Here is an 11,526-nt window from a genome sequence, read left to right as displayed (position 1 = left end):
TATAGTGACATATAATCTTACCAACACTTTGATTTGGAAATACATGTGGTATAATCAGTGACCATACCTCGTCTCTTCTCATGAGTAATTGGACCAAGGAATTGGCTATTGATCAAGATTTGAGAGAATTGAATTACCAAGGAATTGGAATTCAATCACTTAAGATTGCCAAGGAGATCAATGAATGCATTGATTGAGGAAGAGATGAAAATGAACTTGATCCGGAGGATGCAACATCTCCTAAGCCCAATGAACTCCCCATTTCTTATCTTACCCATTGTCTTTAATTTCTGCCCATTTACTTTTATGATCATCTTCCCCATTCCCATTTAAGATTCTGCAATTTACTTTCCGTCATCTCTTTTCAGCGCTTTATTTCCAACATTTACATTTTCTGCTATTTACTTTCCCGCCATTTAATTTCCTGCAACTCTCAAACCAAATTCTGCTTAGCTCAACTAGAACATTCCTCCAATTAAAGTTGCTTGACCAATCAATCCCTGTGGGATTCGACCTCACTCTTTCGTGAGTTATTACTTGACGACAATTCGGTATACTTACCAGGGAGATTTGTTAAGAGACAAATTTTTGTGCATCAAGTTTATGGCGCCTTTGCCAGGGATTGATTTTATATCAATAATGATTAAATTGGTGGATAACTAGATTGAGCATTTTTCTTGATTTATTTTTATTTGAGTAATTTACTTTTAGTTTTAGCTATTTTCTCCCTTTCTCCCTACCAGTTTTCTTAGTTGTTTACAATTTATTTCACTAACCCACTAACTGTTTGATATATTGCATCACTCACACTAACAGCATTTCTAACAGGAACACTTTCTGCATCTATTTCCTTGCTTGTACCTTGTTGGTTGTATGACAAGGAGAAGAAGCGGGGCTTCAACTTCCTTTGATTCTGAACGTGAGAGGACCTTCCTTAGATTAAGGAGGGAAGCAAGAGGAAAACGAGTAGTTGGTGCAGAGGAAAAGGAGGAATACTTTGAATCAAACATGGATGAGAACATGGAGAACCATCATGAAGAAGAAGCTCAGAACCATGGCAGAGAAGGTCCAGCAAATCATGCTGGGCAAGAAAGAAGAGTTCTAGGGTCCTACATCAATCCAAACCCAGGGAATTGTGGAAGTAGCATCCAAAAGCCAACCATACATGCCAACAACTTTGAACTAAAGCCACAACTCATCACCCTTGTTCAGAACAACTGTTCATTCAGAGGAGGTGTCCAAGAAGATCCCAATCAACATCTAACCATATTCTTAAGGATATGTGATACTGTGAAGTCTAATGGTGTTCATCCTGACACCTATAGACTGCTCCTATTTCCCTTCTCACTCAAGGACAAAGCAGCTAAGTGGCTGGAGTCTTTCCCGAAGGAGAGTTTAACAACCTGGGAAGATGTAGTGAACAAATTCTTGGCAAGATTCTACCCTCCTCAACAAATTAACAGGCTGAGATCTGAGGTACAAACCTTTAGGCAGCAAGATGGTGAGACTCTATATGAAGCATGGGAGAGGTTCAAGGACCTAACAAGAAGATGCCCGCCAGATATGTTCAATGAATGGGTGCAGTTGCATATTTTCTATGAAGGCCTTTCGTATGAATCAAAGAAGGTAGTAGACCACTCATCCGGGGGATCTCTGAACAAGAAGAAGACCATTGAAGAAGCCCTAGATGTCATTGAGACTGTAGCAGAGAATGACTACTTCTATGCTTCTGAAAAAAGCAACACTAGAGGAGTGATGGAGCTGAACAATGTGGATGAACTGCTAGCTCAAAACAAGCTTATTACTAAGCAGTTGGCTGACCTTACCAAAAATATGGAGAGGAATCAAGTGACAGCAATCACCACCTCAGCAGCAGCTCAAGAAGGAGTGAATGAAGAAGTAGAGGGTGATCAGGAATAAGCCAACTACATTGGAAATTCACCTAGGCAGCACCATGACCCATACTCCAAAACATATAATCCCGATTGGAGGAACCACCCAAACTTTGGGTGGGGAAACCAACAGGATCAAGGCCAAGATCAGAGACGCCACAACCCCAACAACAATGCAGCTCACCAACACTCCACACAGAGGTCATATCAACACCCACCTAACAACACCTCTCAACATCCATACCAAAGTCAAAATAGCCCTTCTCATCCTTCCAATCTCAACTCTCCATCATCTGAAGATAGACTCTCAAGGATTGAAACTCTACTTGAAGGCATATGCAAGGAGATCCAAGATAACAAGGTGTTCAAGGAGGAGGTGCGAGCCAATATCAAGAACCAGGGAGACACCATCAAGAGGCTGGAGTTTCAAGTGGGATACCTTTCTGAGAAGATCCCCAAACTTACTGATAGCTTCCCAAGTGACACAGAGAAAAATTCGAGAGGTGAAGCAAAGAAGGTCAGATGGGAAGATTGCAAGATGGTTACTATAAGTGATAAGGAGACTGAGGAAGAGCCGAACAAACCATTAGAACAACTTGAAGATACATCAGTAGGAAAGCAGGAAGAGAATCATCAAGAAACCACAATCACACAGAAGGAGCTGCTGAGACTCTATGCACCCTTTCCCCAAATACTCAATGGTGGTGTAGAGAAGAGAATATACTCAAGGTTTCTTGACGTGTTTGCATCTCTCCATGTAAACATACCATTCATCAACGCCCTCCAACAAATGCCCTCATACATTAAGTATATGAAGGAGATGCTAACCAGGAAAAGCTCACTCAAGGGAGGACAAACAATAGTGATGAATAAGGAGTGCAGTGCTCTCATTCAAACAGAGTTGCCTACAAAAAGGAAGGACCCAAGAAGTTTTTACATCCCCTGTGCCATAGGAGAAATGCTGATTAATAAGAGACTCTGTGACCTGGGAGCAAGCATCAACTTAATGCCTCTATCTCTAATGAAGAAGCTGCAGATCAATGAGCTAATGCCCACAGACGTAGTCATCAGGCTGGCTGACAAAACTAAAAAACAAGCAGCGGGAGTGGTTGAAAATGTGTTGGTGAAAGTAGGAAACTATTTCCTCCCCACAGATTTTGTCATATTGGAAATGGAAGAGAGTCCCATCCATCCAATCATATTGGGAAGACCGTTCCAAGCTATAGCCAGAGCACTCATAGATGTGGAGCGAGAAGAGCTAATACTGCGGATACATGATGAACAACTAGCATTCAATGTCTTCAAAACCTCACAAGAAGCAGACCAGGAAAACAAGGAACTAAGGGAAAATCACAACAAGGCACTGGTGGAAGAAACAAGCACTGAAGCACAAAATGTACACTTGGGAATCCCTTTGATTGATAAGCAAAACAACCAGAAGGTGTCACAACTAAAGGAAACTCAAGTGGAGCCAAAACCACCAGAATCATATGAGACCAGCAACAAAATCTCCCTAGGAAAAGAGACCACAAAGAGCAGGATAATAGCAAAAGAAGCAAAGAAAAAGGCACCAAGGAGATGGAGGAACAAGAAGATCCCTACAAAAGGTTTCTCTCCAGGGGATAAAGTGATTTCAGCTTACTTCCCAGATATCCCACCTCATCTCCCCACCATCCCATCTCAGCTACCCAAGGTTTTCACCATCAACAAAGTTCTCTCCCTAGAACATGTAGAGATCCTTGATGAAGCCAATGGATATAGGTTTAGTGCAAGAGGAGAAGATCTGAAGCACTACCAACCACCTGACAAAAGACAGAACGTCAAGCTAGTGACGCTAAAGAAGCGCTTCATGGGAGGCAACCCATGTTTTACATGCTTTTAAAATAGTTAATAAAACAAGGTTCATGAAATTCAAATCAACTTTGACATATCCTTGAATGCAACATATAGTGAAGAACAAGTTTGGTGTTCAAGGCACACTAAGAGAACATGAATGCAACTCATAGCATGTCACTCTTAGCACCTTGAACAAATCTTCTTACACCACAGTGCCACAAACTAAGTTTGGTGCCACTAATGTTGCATACATGGACATTTAGTTGGTTAGTTGGTTTGCACTCATGAATAACAATTAGTAACTAGAAACAAAAAAATTTTAAAAAGTAGTTACTCTTTTTCTTTTTTTTTTTTTGCCGCCACTTTCCACAATTTTATTAATCATATTTCTTTTATTTTGTAGGAGAACTGATGGGACAATTGAAGGAGGATTCGGTCACCACAAAAAGAGAGGACTATACACATGTCTTCAAGGGGATTGCATTGGGAATTGTTGCCATGCAACATGGGAAGAAGAACAAGCTTGGAAACTGAACCAACCCCATCATAAAGTTGATGATCCTTGTGCTCATCCATTGTTAAACCCCATCCGTCCATCACACAACCACCCCATCAATCCACACCTTTTATTCACTCATCACTTTCCTATATAAGTAATTCCTAGTCCGTATCCCCTTTGATGCCAAGGCATCTTAGGCTAGTTTCACTAGCATTTTTCTGTTAGTTTTAGTTGTTTTATGCATTTTCTTGAGCTTAAAGTAACCAAGAATGGTTAAATGAATAACAAAGCAATGAACCATCCAAACAGTATGATTTTGATGCAAATTCCATGAGTTTTTAGTTATATTACTTGAATGCTATGAATGGAAGATTTCTCATGAAATTTTGCAAGACTTTGATGCAATTATTTGGATGATTTCAGGGAAGAAGAGGCTAGGCAAGGAAGCAACAAAATCAATAAAGGAAGCTTGAATATCACATGTGGAGTTTAAGTTCCAGTTTAAGCTTAAACTGGAACTTAAACTACCAAGCCATACAATGCTGGAAATGGCGTTTAAGTTCCAGTTTAAGCCTAAACTGGAGCTTAAACACCAGAATCATGAAGGCTAGGAAATGCTGGAACTGGCGTTTAACCTCCAGTTTAACCTTAAACTGGAAGTTAAACGCCAGAATGAGAATTTCACCAAGGGATCATTTCCACGTTTAAGCTCCAGTTTAACCTTAAACTGGAGCTTAAACGTGTTCGACACAAATTCTCACCAAAGAAGCATTTCCACGTTTAACCTCCAGTTTAACCTTAAACTGGAGGTTAAACGCCAGGAGTAAGAAAGGCACCAGGAGCATTTCCACGTTTAAGCTCCAGTTTAACCTTAAACTGGAGCTTAAACGTGTTCGACTATTTCTCCCCTCCAGGGTTGCTTTCTTCATTTCCACGTTTAAGCTTCAGTTTAACCTTAAACTGAAGCTTAAACGTGTTCGACTATCTTCCTCCTCCAGGGTTGCTTTCTTCATTTCCACGTTTAAGCTTCAGTTTAACCTTAAAATGAAGCTTAAACGTGTTCGACCCAATTGCTCCTCCAGGGTTGCTTTCTTCATTTCCACGTTTAAGCTTCAGTTCAACCTTGAACTGAAGCTTAAACGTGTTCGACATTTCACACTCCTGGGTTGCTTTCTTCCATTTCCACGTTTAAGTTTCAGTTTAACCTTAAACTAAAACTTAAACTTCAACTTAAACGCCACTTTTTGAAAGAGGTTTCTGGGCCAAATATATTGAAGTTTAAGTTAGCATTTGAGTACAAACATTAACTTAAACGTATTATGGTATGAAACCCAATTGAATATCATGGTTTATGGGATTGGGCCTGAAGAATTGATGAGTCTGGAGCTTTAATTTGTTGAGTCTTGTGTCATTACTTGTTTATCACTAAGTTTGCTCAATGAATGTTACAGAATTGGATCACAGCCTCATCAGGATTATGGACCATAAACCCAAAGCAAAAGGAAATCAGGGAAAGGCCTCAAAGCCCAAGAAACACAACAGAAGCTCAATTTAGAAAGTGTATAAATAGGATAGAATTTAAGTTAGTGAGGAGGATCGGGAGAGAACTTTGGATCATTTTCTTTTAGTTTTGTAATTGAATTCAGAGCTATGACTCACTAAACCCCTTTCATTGGGTTAGGGAGCTCTATTGTAATTCAATGAATCAATAATAGTTTTATCTTCTTCTTCAATCTTTTCTCTTGAATTTTGTTAGAAAGCTTCTCGATCTAATTCCATTGGGTAGTTGTCTTGGGAAAGAAACTACCCATAATTGGAATCCTTCGGAACCTTGGGAAAGGAATGGAGGATTCATGCTAGAGAAGCTTTCTCACAGTGAATTGGATTGGGGTTTGGATGGATATTGTGACATGTAATCCTACCAAATTGTGGTTCATGAAACTGTGTGGTATAATCAGTGATCGAGCATCATCTCTTCTTATGAACATTTAAACCAAGGGATTGGGAATTTGTTCGTTTTTAGAGAGAATTGGTGAGCCAAGGGATTGGGATCCAATCATATAAGATTGCCAAGCAAAACTCAATAAATGCATTGGTTGAGGAAGGAATAAAAATGTTTTGATTCGGAGATCTCAATATCTCCTAACACCCAATGAATTCCCCATTTCTGATCTACCACTTTCTCTTTACATTCTGCAATTAAATTCATGCAATCACCCCATCCCTTTTAATTTCAGCAATTTAGCTTCTCGCTCTTTAATTCATGCAATTTTACATTCCGCAATTCTCATCTAAATCTTGATTCCGCTCAACTAGAACATACTTCTAATCCGAATTGCTCACTCAACCAATCCTTGTGGGATTCGACCTCACTCTATTGTGAGTTTTTACTTGACGATAACCGGTGCACTTGCCGGAAGGAATTTTGCCGATTGTGCAATTTCCTAATTCGTAGCATAACAAGTTTATGCGCATCACCCTTCACATTCCAATTCCCATTCTTTATACATCACACCTTCGGAACCCAAATCCCTTCATCTCACCCTATCCAAACCCAACCGAATTCCACCATTTATCCATAACCCCTCAACACTCTCACACATCAACTCTTACTCATGGCATCATCAAGCTCTAAAAGAAGAAAGGGGAAGGAGCCTATGGAGCAACGCCCTTTTGATGAAAACAAGTTTAGAACCTTTCACCATGCACTTCAATTTGGATGGATGGCTGATAAGGAGATTATATATGAGCTAGGCTTTCAAGTCAAGAAAACTGAGTGCCCCGAAATCACAGAGAAGGTAGAAAAGAGAAGATGGGAGCTCCTCACTGATCCAGTCACCGCGAGAATAAATGCAACGCTCGTAAGAGAGTTTTACGCAAATGCAGTGAGGTATGATAGGAAAGAGGAATCTTATATAAGCTTTGTGAGAGGAGTAACGGTGGATTTTAGTCCTATGAGCATCATGAGGGTGTTAAAGCTACGAACCATACCAATTGAAGAAGAGAGCTATCAATCTCGAATAGATGGTAGTCCTAATTATGACCAGATTGTGAAAGATATCTGTGTACAAGGAGCGGACTGGGTAAGAGATCCCAATGGAAAGCCCAAATTTATCGAAAGAGGTGATCTCACCCCTGAAGCAAAGGGGTGGTTAGAAATTGTAAGGAGATCTGTAACAACCCTGATTTTCGAGTATGCGAGATCTTTTCTGAAGGCACGGATTTTGCCAGAAGATCAGTAAAGAGAACACCTCTGTTATACCATCAAGCATCTTAATCTTCATTATCATTATGTCATCCTTAAGTTAGAACCTCCTCTGAGGCAAGCTCGATAATGCAATCGCGAAGAACCTTGTTTTTGAACCGTATCGGTTGGCAGTTTTGATTATGATTTTCGTAAATAGTGTCTGTTTGACGAACCGGACTCGATTCATGAGAGGAGAGAGATAATAGTATAATATTATCATTATATTAGTATTATAAAATTCTTGAATGACATTATAAGGTTACCTGGTCTATTTTTGTTAAAAACAGAAAATCGGTTTAACCGGGTTTACGGTTTACTGGTGCAGCTTAGCACCAGCACTCTCTGATGAATTTAGCAATGCTAAGGCCTCATTATACATGTTCTATTCTCATAATAAATATGTTACTAGTGTCATTTGTGCTATTAGCTCAGAAAATAATTTTTAGAGATGTTTTTGCAAGTGTTCCGATACATCTAGTTTTAGTAGTTATACACCTGAGATATTTTAATATTATTTTAATCCACCTCCAAGCCAACCAATCACAACTCACCCTACACCCCCAAAACCCCCAAGGCTGGCTCATTTTCACTTTGTGGCCGAAAATAGGTAGAGAGAAAAAGAGAGAAAAGTTCTTAGTTCCAAATCTTCAAAGCTTGATTTCTTCTGAACTAAAACTCAAATCAAAACTCCGATTTCACCAAAATGATCCACTCTTCTTCCTCTACATAACCATGTAACTTATCAAGGATAGAAATAAGGTGAGATGGCTGTCTCCCTCCCATTTCAATTCGGTTTTCAAGGAAAACCATGCAAAACATGTGTTTTCTTGATGTTCTTCCTTAGGAATCATGCTTAACTTGACTTGAGGGCTAAGAAACGTGAATTTCCAGAAAGTCTAAGGTGAGATATCTCTTCCTAACATACTGAGTGAGATTTGGTCAGTTGAGAGTTTTTGGATTTAAAGTTGTTTTTGATGTGATTTAGGAGGAAAAACTGCTTAAGGACCACCTGAAAGTTTAACCGAATTAGGAGCAGCAAAACCAGGTAGGGTGTAACGAAATTAATCTTGATTATTTGTGTTTGAGTTGTGTGAATGTTGTATGATTTGGCTGTGCTAAAAATTGGTTGCATATATGATTGATTCTTGGTGAAAATTTGGTGAAATTTTGATGAAATTTGATGAAATTCAAGCTTTAAAGTTCATGTTCTTGGGCAGCTGAAAAAATGAAACCCTAAGCTTAAATTGAGGTTCAATTTGTGTTGAAATCATGTAAAAAAGATGGAGTTTTAGTGGCTGCTAATTTATTATGAATTATAGTAAAAATCGGTTGCTGAAAAGACTGAAAAACGGGTAAAAACAGAGAAAGAATCTGAAGAATTTATGAAGAACATGAAGAACACTTTGAGTGTGGTGAAGAACAATGAAAAACACCTTTTTGATTCATAAAAGGGCAATAAAGTAATTAATTTGGTGTTTGAGGGGTTATATGGTAATTTCTGGAAGTTAGGGTGGTAAAAGTAGAAATATTAAAAGTTACGGGTGGTAAAAAGTGAATTTTAAAGGTTAAAAGTAAAAGTTAATTTTCAAAAATTTAGTATTAAAATAATAAATAATAATAAAATATTAAATAATAATAATTAATTAAAATTAATATTTTAATAAAAATAATAAAATAATGCGGAAAAGGCAGTTTTCTGTAAAAGCTTTAGAAAGACAACTTTAACTGCAGAATCTCATAATTACCTTCATAAAACACTTAGGGAGTGGTAATAACATGATAGTGAGGCAAAGATAAAGAAAAGATAAAAAGTTAAAGAAAAGATAAAAACCAAAGAAAATTTTGTAAAGTTTTAATGACAGAAAAACAGACAGAAATTAGTGAACGAACTAGGGCAACATAGTTAGTCCTTGAGTTGCGACTAGGGTTAGGTATTATATAAAAAGTTAAACTGTTTCAGTATAGACTTAATGAACCTATACTTGGGACAGGCATACTATTCATACCAAAATTTACATAAGCTTTAAATGCATACGTTAAGCAGAGAAATCAGAGCAGAGTAAAGAAACACAGAGAACAGAATAACCAGAGAAAAGTAAAGAGATACAGAGAAAAGAGTAATCAAAGCAGAGTAAAAAGACAAAGTGAAAAGAGTAATATGATAAAGAGAAATGGTTTGAGCCAAGATATTGTGAAAGTGAAAGATGTAAAGTTTGTATAGTATGATTGAATAGAGAAAGAAAGAAGTACTGCATAAGAATGTGAAAGTGATGATGAATAATGAGAATGATATTGAATGATGATAATGAGAAAAGAGTAATATAACAAAGAGAATAGAGGAGAAGAGTATAAAAATAAAGAGTTAAGCCTTGTGGCATGATATTCTATTACATGTGTCATCTGATGCTTTTCCATTGGCCCTAGAGGTCCTGTAGGCCCAAGTTCACCTACAGTAAGTTATTATTCCTGTAGGCCGAAGTTCACCTGCAGTTAATATCAATTGTGTATCTCAGGGTGTTGCTCCTGTAGGCCGAAGTTCACCTACAGAGAGTTGTGATACCTGTAAGCCGAAGTTCACTTACAGGGGCGCTATTTCTGTAAGCCGAAGTTCACTTACAGAGCTGCTATTTCTGTAGGCCGAAGTTCACCTACAGAAAGTTGTTGTGATTAAACCATTTCTGTAAGCCGAAGTTCACTTACAGAGGTGTTATTTCTGTAGGCCGAAGTTCACCTACAGAAAGTTGTTGTGTTGTGTTTAGACTATTCCTGTAAGCCGAAGTTCACTTATGGGAGTGCTATTTCTGTAGGCCGAAGTTCACCTACAGAAAATAAGCCATATCTAGGACTAGTTCCTAGGTAATGTCGGGCTGCAGGGTGTAAACCGACACGTGAGCTCATGGCCTGCATAGGACAGACATCCATCATACTTGGTTGCGCATTTCCTCTGTTATGATTGTTGTTTGAATGTATGCTTTCTTTGTTTTCATTCTATTCTCTGTGTCTATGTTTTGTTTCCTTGTATTCTTTTGTTTGTGTTTTGCTTTCTTAGTTTCTTTATTTATCTGTATCTTCTGTTTACTGTTTCTCTGTATTCTGCTATATGTCTGCTAAGCGACACGGAATTAATGAACTTAACTAATAACCCCGACCCTACTAAGAACTCCCCAATTCTTACCCCTTCTCTCTCCCTTCCCCCTTCAGATGGAAGCATGAGTACCCCTCCGTAGTTCACTGATGATCATTCGCAAAAAGGAATCCGCTCTAGGTAGTCTTCTAAGTCTAGAGTGAACTCTGTTTCTATTTATATGTATATACTGTGAGACCAGCCAACGTCTGCACCCCGTTTGTACGTGAACTTTAACCTAAATCCTGTGTACGAGACTCCTGTTGTGTGGCTACTTGATGAGGTACCAGAGAGACGTCCTATAGCAATGTCTGATCGTGTAGAGGAGTAGCAGATGATGTTCTACCTTTTGATGACGTTCCACCTGACTTGAGTTTTGAAGACTTAGAACGTACTTTCCCTCGCTTTAATAGTTTAGAGGGACTAGGTGAGTATAGAGTCTAGGCTAGCCTGGGCGCCAGCTTAGGGACTTCTTGAACAGGTCAGGGCCTAGGATGTTGTATGTATATATATGTATATAGTTATTATCTAGCTATATCTAGGGGTGTTCTAACTAAAGGTCTATACTCTAACAAAGGCTGGATCACTAAATGTTGCTAGCTACTAGTGATGTATTTATGTGTGGTTGCTTATAACTATATTATCTGTTATCTGATGTGAATTGATTATGAATGATTCCGTCTATTAATCCAAACATTTTCAAAAAAAAAATACCCCACAAATTAACTACGTTTTTAACAACGAATCAAGCTCATATGATAAATAATAGATAATAATTAGGAAGAGAAATTGGTAGCGCTCAGTTTCTAGTATGATCTAGACATATTGAAAATTGGGTCGTTAGAAGATCCATCCTCCCTGCCGGGAACAATTCAGAGGTGAATCTTAAGAGAGCAACAATGGTGCAATGTATACTTAAAAGGGGAGA

The 11,526-nt window shown here is 38.4% G+C and overlaps 1 non-coding gene across 1 annotated transcript; it reads right to left on the bottom strand.

Annotated features, from left to right (window-relative positions):
- Positions 1 to 1,461: 1,461 nt before the first annotated feature.
- Positions 1,462 to 1,568, bottom strand: LOC148548199 (small nucleolar RNA R71). Its single transcript, XR_015898980.1, has one exon. It is a non-coding gene; the product is annotated as a small nucleolar RNA R71 (small nucleolar RNA).
- Between the last annotated feature and the right edge of the window lie 9,958 nt (positions 1,569 to 11,526).

Source organism: Arachis ipaensis, chromosome B8 (assembly GCF_059453495.1).
Source record: "Arachis ipaensis isolate K30076 ecotype BB chromosome B8, ASM5945349v1, whole genome shotgun sequence".
Classification (NCBI taxonomy): Eukaryota; Viridiplantae; Streptophyta; class Magnoliopsida; order Fabales; family Fabaceae; genus Arachis; species Arachis ipaensis.
The sequence above is the reverse complement of the archived record's forward strand: the minus strand, read 5'-3'. Positions and strand labels throughout refer to the sequence as shown.